At 55.2% G+C, this 7,705-nt stretch overlaps 1 protein-coding gene across 13 annotated transcripts in view; it reads right to left on the bottom strand.

Moving 5' to 3' along the window:
- Window positions 1-1,562, bottom strand: part of NTNG2 (netrin G2) — a 72,141-nt gene extending 70,579 nt beyond the window's left edge. For 9 of the 13 annotated variants that reach the window (XR_002123581.1, XM_019638932.1, XM_019638983.1 and 6 more), the window contains exon 1: window positions 543-1,562. The gene's annotated coding sequence lies outside the window, so the exon portion shown is untranslated. Of the gene's footprint in view, window positions 1-332; window positions 463-542 lie in introns of all 13 variants that reach the window. The other 4 variants (XM_019638942.1, XM_019638951.1, XM_019638957.1 and 1 more) reach the window with 3 other exon arrangements.
- Window positions 1,563-7,705: the final 6,143 nt, after the last annotated feature.

Below are 7,705 nucleotides of genomic sequence, written 5' to 3'. Positions count from 1 at the left end.
CTCACCCCCCTCCCCCAAGAGCCCACCCCTCCACGGCCCCGAGAGAAATTTTCCAGTCCTGGCCAAGAGTTTCTCTGTGCAACGCACACATACCCACTTTTCGGAGAGATGGGAAGGGGGTGGGGGGAGGGGCAGGGTGTCTAGATGGTGGCGATTAAATTGGGGTGGGAAAGTGGCGCGAGGGAAGGGTTCATTTCCTCTTCACAAACGCATCCAGGTTTCTTGCAACATCCATCCCCACCACACACGCGATGGAAAAGGACCCTGGTGGGGAAAAGCCAGCCAGGAAGACAAGCTATTCCTTTAAGATGCTGCTACAAATGCACACTCACACACCCCTCTCTGGCGACTCCAGTCCTCCGCTAGTAACAGCCGCTACCGAATAACTTTTGCATCCAAGCCCTTGCTGGGCTGCTGTAAGTGGCTCCTGGGCCCGGGAAAGCCTGCATGGTCACCGAAGCCCTTTAAAAATGAAACCAGCCTGGCAAAGCTGCAGCGCCTCTCCCCCAGCTCGCCTCCCGGGCTCTCCCCGTCCGCCTTACCCCGGCTCGGAGCAGCTTCCCGGAGCGGGGACCCGGGAGGCCGAGGACCGCCACCCGCTGGCGCTCCGCCTCCCCCCGCTGGCCGGCGCTGGGTGGGGGCGAGGGCCGGAGGGCTGCAAGCCGGTGGTCCTTCCCCGCGCCGCTCCCGCCGCCGCTGTGGCCGCCGCCGCTGCGGCCGTCAGAGTCGGGCTGGGGAGCCCTCCGGCCGCCGGGGGGGCCGCCCGCAGCCGTCCCGGAGACGCGGGCAGGGGGAGGGGGCCGCCCGCACCGCCCGCATCGCCCGCCCCGGGCGAGCGGGAGATAGGCGCTAACAAGTGCAAACTTTTTGGCCCCCCTGGGCGGCTCGGAGAGGACCCAGGCTCGGGCGCCGGGCAGCCCCCGGCCTGGGTGGGCTTCGCGGCTGCTCGTCGGGGCGCCGGGGCATCCCCCCGCGCGGCGCGGGCCAGATGGCTGGGCGCTTCACTGCCCCCCTGCACTCAGCTCCAAGTTAAAGCCGAGGCCAAATCCTCTTGCCATCACTCACGATCACCATCGGGGCTTTTATCTCTCGGTCTGATCCGGGCTGCGTAACTTCCTCTGTGTGGCTTTAACACACCATCCCACCACGGAGCAACGGTCTTCTTAAAGGTGCAGGAAGGAAATACTGCGAGACTCGGGGGACGCGCCACGGCCCCGGGAGGGGCGCCGCGAGCAGGGGCGTCCTGGCGGGCCCGCGGTCAGGGTGGCCCCAGCAGGCGGCCGCGGGAGCGAGCCTGCTCTGGGGGCTCGCTGCCTAAACATCTCCTCCCCGCCCGGGGGCCGGCGGGTCCCAGCGCGCAGAGCGCATCCTCAGCCAGTTTGGGTCAGGCGCGGCGGGGCCGCAGCTTCCTTTTCCGAAACCCAGGGGCCTGACAGGGTGCCAGCGCCCATGGGCGTGGGGGCTGCCCCATCGGTCCTAGGGAGGGGGCTAAGTGAGTCAGTCCGCCCACCCCAACAGCCAAGGGCTCAAGGCTTCTGCTCTGTCTCCCTCCGTGAAGTGCTGCTACCCAGAAGGCCCCAAGCAGTGGGTAAAGGGGTGGGTGGGTGGATTTGGGGAGATGGGGAGGGGGAGCGATCTGAGCGCACAACCAGAGCCTGAACACCAGCTGACACATCGCCGCCTCCACCCTGATGGGCCCTGCTTTTGACGAAGCCAAGCCAGCTCCGGAGGGAGTGCAGATAGGGGGCAGGAGGGGCCTCACTCCGGGGTAAGCTTGGGAGGAGGGCGTGGGAGGACTCTTGCAGGGGCCAGGGCAGAGGTCACGGAGTTGGCAGCCCTGGGCTCTTCAGCCTCCCGCAGGGTTCCTGCCAGGCTGCCTCTCGGGGCGGTGGCAGAGCTTTCTCCTCTCCCAGGGGGACATGTGGTTCTCAGGGGCTCCTGGCCTCCTCCAGGATGGGTTCTCACTGCAGCACACAAGCAGGCAGCACTGTCATTTGGATGCATCCAGAACAAAGAGCCTGAGGACAGAGACAGAGAGAAAGAGAGGGACTGGTCCAAGGTCACAGAGGTGTCAGGACTAGGAGCAAGAGGTGGCAGCTCAGGGCTCCAGCCTCTGCCATCCCCTCCCTCCGCCTTAACCCTTCCCTGCTCTGGGCTCCCCCAAGCTCGGAGAGGGGGCTGAACTGCTGAATAACATTTAGACTGTTGTCACAGAGCAGGCAGAGGATGCAGAATTAAAGGCTGTGACGTGCTATAATAATAATAATAATAATAATAATAATAAAATACATTTATTGCACACCTGTTTTATGCCAGGCTCTATGCAAACCAGCTTGTGTATTATCCACTGATCTTTCCCAACAGCTCTGTGCCTTAACTCCTATTAGCCAAGTCCCAAGGTACAGATGAAGCTTAGAGATGTTAAGTAACTTGCCCAAGGTCACACAGCTAAGGAAGTCTCTGGCCTGGGGGGCAGGGTTCTCAGGCCCCCAGGTAGTACTCTGCCACTGCCTGACTTGCTGGTTAACTTGGGGCACTGCACAGATTACTTCGGGCCTCAATTTCCCCATCTGTGAGATCTGAATCGTGAGTCTTTCCAAGGAGGGGTCAACACGAGGCTGTCAAGTGCCTCCTCCTGCGCTGGGGCTCCGATCCCACCCACCCGGGTGGGTCCCGCCACACAAAGCTGTCCTAGAGAAGAGATGCACGCCACCCTGGTTACCAGCTCTCAGGTCTCAAAGCGTCCAGCAGGAGGAAGCTCCTCCTCCAAAGAGGACACATCCCAATTTGATTTTTCAGCATTTGCCTGCAGGCAGCAGTGGCAGGCACTGGGTGGGGCTCCCACGCCAGCAGGGTGAGTGATGACCGGGTCAGCCCTCAGCCTGCTGTCCCCCCTGGGAACCGCCCTTCTCCATCATCACCGAGGCTGGGTGCTGCCAGAACAACAGACAAGACGTGGAGAAGGATGCTTCTTATTTGTGGTTCATCTAAATAGAGTGGAAGGTCCTCCTGTTATTCCCTGGGTGGTTTAAGTGACCCATATGAAAGCTGGGTGCCCCTGGAAACAATGTTTACAGCACCTCTCCAGCCCCATTCTGCCCAGGACTTCCTGCCTCTCCAACAGCTGAGGCCAACAGGCTTTTTCGGGGACCCATTCCAGAACCTGTCTTTCCGTCTTCTCATTTCCAGACCCTGGGAATTATGGGATAGTGGAAGAGCACTGACGTGAGAGTCAGGATCACGAAGTTTGTTCGGTTCAGCCCCTCACTAGCTTTGTGGCCTGGGGTCGTCACTTCCCTGCTCTTGGCCTCAGTTGCTCCATCTGCGTAATGAGAGGATTTACCCAGGAAGGTGGTCTCTGCGTGATGATCCTGAGTCGACAGCAGGCCGTTGAAGTCTCCAGGAGCGCACATTTTTTTCTCAAGTGAACAATAAAAGTGCTTATTTTCCAGGCTGGGAAATGAATAAGATCCCAGCCACGTAGGGACCAGGTGGTCGAGGGACGTTCATTTTTAAATTTCATTATGGTACCTTATGACAAACGACCCTTTCCCAGCAATGAAAACAAGCAGAGCACCAGGGGCAGGAAAGTGTTAATGAATCTCCCCCAAAATAACTGTCGTCCCCCTCTCCCAAGCAGCCTAATCACTCTCTTCATTGGTGGGATTTTGGCTCCACTGCACAGTTTTAATTTGAATTGTGTATGTGGAACCTACTATCAAAAAGCCTCTGCAGAACAATGCATTGAGTTCTATTCCATCTGTGTTTTTACAAAAGGAGATCTAGGTATATGTATGTAAAAGGATATATATTGTATACCAAAGTATGAACAGGGGAAATGGGGTGATGACATGTTTTCTTTTACATACTGGGGGTGCCAAAAAATGTATACCCATGACTTGTATTCATCTTTTGTTATTGGTATATATTGAGTATTACAATTTTAATACAGTTTTTTTTTCCTTTCTTTAAATGTGTATACTTTTTTTTTGGCACCCTCTGTGTATACATATATATTATTTCTGCGTTGCTGGACTCCTTTACAATGAGGAAATATACATAACTGGATAAACGAGTAACAGGAAATTATAAAGTCATACACAAAAATGATCTACTAGCTTTGCAATGAGAGGTAACAGATGAGGTCCAGGCCCTCTGGGGGTGTCTGAGAGAAGGCAAATCCTGACGCAGGCAGACAAAAGGACAGACAGACAAAATGAGTTCGCATCACTGATTCAAGTCAAGTGTAAGCTCAAAAACCACCCCCTGCATGTTCTCCTCCTTTGCCTTGTTCATTCTGTTCTCTGTTATGCCAGACGGAGATTTTGATTTGTCCCCTTGACCTTGAGCAGTTCAGATGCAGCTGTAAGTAGGTGGCGAGATCCTAGGAACCATCCCAGGACCATCTAGGGGTTTCCAGGCACCCCTGGGTCCCCTACTTCCACAGCCAAGGCAGGGACACCGGGAAAGAGGCCAAGACCCAAGCCCAGGGCTTTCCCCAAGGTGACATCTCCAGTCAGTGGCAGAAGCTACAAGAAACACCCCAACTCCTCCCTGCCAGTTCTTCACTCTAATCTCCAGGCCATACGCCCATTAATTATTATTACTATATTAATCATACATGTGATTAATTCAGTAATGGTGATTCATAATTGATTGCATTTTATATGGTGCCTTTCATCCACGCATCTCCCAAGATGTGCGCTGCCTACAACAAGAGACATATAAAGCAGGACGTGTTCTTCGCTTGCCTGCATTTTGTTGGATAAACTTCTCTTCGCAGAGGCAGGGGGCTAATGGTTTTCGGGCAGACTGGGCTTGCCAGCCCCAGCTCTGTGCCCATCTCCTTGGGTAGTGCAGCTCAGGCAGCACCTTCCCAGCCAGGGGCTCCTGCTGTGCCCTGCCTTGCCTGGTGGTGGCCATGCCCTGGGAACCCTGCAGACCCCCTTTCCTTGGCAGGAGAGTCTGCCTGGCTGCTGGGCAAGGCCAGCTCGGGCTCTGCCAGGAGGCGGTGACACAGGTGGCACTGGACCAGGGCTCTGGAACTTGACTTTCTGGGTGTGAGTCCTACCTCTTCTGCTAATTGTCTGTCTGATCTTGAGTAAGCTACTGCTCCTTTCGGCCTCAGTTTACCCAAATGAAAAATGGGATTAATACAAGTCGCTGTCTTCCTAGGGTTGTTGTAAAATTTACATGCAATGACGCACATAAAGAACTTCAAACCTGGCACATAGCAAGTGCTAGCCTCTGTGGGAGTCGTAGGCCTGGTTCCAGCAGCAGCAGCTAATAATCTGTAACTATGCTAATCGCTTCCCATGTCTGGGCCTTGATTTTCTCAGCAGTAAAATGGGCTGATTGGTCAACTTCAAGGGTTCCTTCCAGATCTTAAATGAGTGCTTCCTATAATAATGGTTGGGATTTGGGGCTTCAGAGTCAAGCAGCCCTGGGCTCACACCCTTGCTCACCATTTCCTAGTTGTGTGACTTTGGGCGAAGGCCTCACCTTGCCAAGCCTCAGTTGCCACCTCTGGAAAATGGGGATAATTACAGTGTCCAGTGCCTAGGCTTGCTGTAAGAATTTAATGAGCTAATGCTGGAAACCTCTTTGGCTTCTAGAATGTGCTTAACACCAGGTGGCTCTGGTATTTCACACCACGCATGACGCACAGCAATGTACGGATGTTCTCACATTCTGTTTTACCACCATCCTGTGAAAGATGCTATTATCGTCCCCACTGTTCAGACGAGAATACTGAGGTTGAGTCGGTCCTGGGTGATTCAGTTAGGAGTTAAGGCAGGGTCAGGGTTTGAACCCAGTCCTCATGGCTGGGATCACTGATATATATGCTCTCTGAACTAAGCTTATTATTTCAAGGTTGTTTTCTTCCCAACAATCTTGGGAAGGAACTGGCATTGCAGTTCCCACTTGTTTGCAGAAAACCCAGGGACCCCGAGCAGTCTGGTACCTTCTCCAGGGCACGCAGCAGGTAATCTCCTGGGCCATCAGGACGGGCTCTGACGGAGTGGAAGTATCACTGGACTGCCTGCCTTTGCCTGCTGAGTCTCCCCCCACCCCCGACCCTCCAAACCAGCTGGGGACTGTCCTATTCCTGAGCCCCAGGCAGCATGGCAGGATGAGCGCTCAGCCCAGGAAGAGCCCGGCTCCTCTTGACAAAGTCATTCTGCTCCTTTGAGGGGGTGGCTGCTGCCAGGAAACCCCCCTCCCCAGTTCCCAGGGACCAGCAGACAGTTGGGGTTTTAGCCCAGTGGGTGCCCAGAGGGCCTTCAGCAGACAGCTGGTCTCTGATTCAAAGGCCCCACAGGCAAAACCAACTGCTGCTCACGCGCGGGGATTCACAGACTCTGGGGATCCCTCGGGTCTGGAAGCTGGGAATGCGAAGGAGCATTGCCTCCGTCTCTCAGCGGGGGGGTCCTGCCAGCTTAGGTCTCAAGGGACACTTCCCTGCAGGGGACTCTGGTTACCCACTGAGCATCTACTGTGTGGGCCCTGGGGATGCAAACGGTGACAAATCCACTGGGTGCTGCCTTCAGAGTGCGGCAAGTCTATCAGGGTTATCCAGGTAACAGGCACTGAGCTGCCGCTGCACTCACAAAGGTTCACTAAGCACCTACTATGTGCGAGACACTGTCGGGCCAAGCTAGGGAGGCAGTTGAGTCTGGGAAAGTGTGAGCGTGTGTGTGCGCATGTGCATGTGCAAACACACACACACACACACGTGTGCAGGGCCAGAGTGAGTATGTCGACTTGGCAGTATTGCAAAAAAACACTAGATGCCCCAAAGTTAACTGCAGAGGCAAGTCCTAACTTTTAGGATGGGAGAGAGTAAAGTTCAAGCCATGAGAACCAAGAACAATAAAACCCAGGCTCCATGAAGACCCAGACCTCGACTGCCACCTCTCTGAGCCTCAGTTTCCTCATCTGTCAAGTGGAAATAATTATAACACCTACTTCCTGGGGCTGTTGGTAGGCTCCATGGAGACCCGTGTAGGGGGTCACTCCCTATCTGCAGATAAGCACACAGTAAATGTTGGCCCTGGTTAATCAGCTCTGGTTAATAGTCCTGGCCGAGTGTCTCCTCTGGGTGAGGCCCTCTGTTCCGAAATGAGGGGAGGTTCAAAGGCCTGTGGCCCAGCAGAGGAGACTGCTCAGTCATAAGAGTAACAGGGTTCATCACACCCAAGAAACATGTGGGGTACCAGCCCCAGCTCTCCTCCGGGCTGAGGTGTCTCCTCTCACAAAGCCCCAATTGAAAATCCACTCCTGGGAGGGTGAATCTCCCTTTCCCTCCCATAATCCCCTGTGGATTTGGGGAATGTGTTTCCCAGCTCTCAGTATGGGGGGCAGCTGTGTTGGGGAGCCCAGAAAGGAGCCACACCCGTCCTCACAGGTGGAAATGTTCACCTCCGTCTTCCCTATCTGCCAGCCAGATGTGCAGGCTGCTAAAGGGGTGGGTGGGGGTGGGGGGGGCAGGTGAGTAAAAGTAGCAATCTGAAGGGAAAAGAAATCTGCCTGTTCTCCTGCAGCCCTTCCCACCCCGCGACTCCTCAGCCAGGGGCAAACACTTGCCTTCCTTACTGAGCAGGCGACCTCAGCCTCCAGGTTGGCGCCTCAGGAGTGGTCTTCCTCTCCGCCATGTGCTCATCACAAAATAATTCAGCCAGTTATAGAAACACCACTCCACCAC

The sequence above is a fragment of the Hipposideros armiger genome, unplaced genomic scaffold, assembly GCF_001890085.2.
Source record: "Hipposideros armiger isolate ML-2016 unplaced genomic scaffold, ASM189008v1 scaffold_3, whole genome shotgun sequence".
NCBI lineage: Eukaryota > Metazoa > Chordata > Mammalia > Chiroptera > Hipposideridae > Hipposideros > Hipposideros armiger.
The sequence above is the reverse complement of the archived record's forward strand: the minus strand, read 5'-3'. Positions and strand labels throughout refer to the sequence as shown.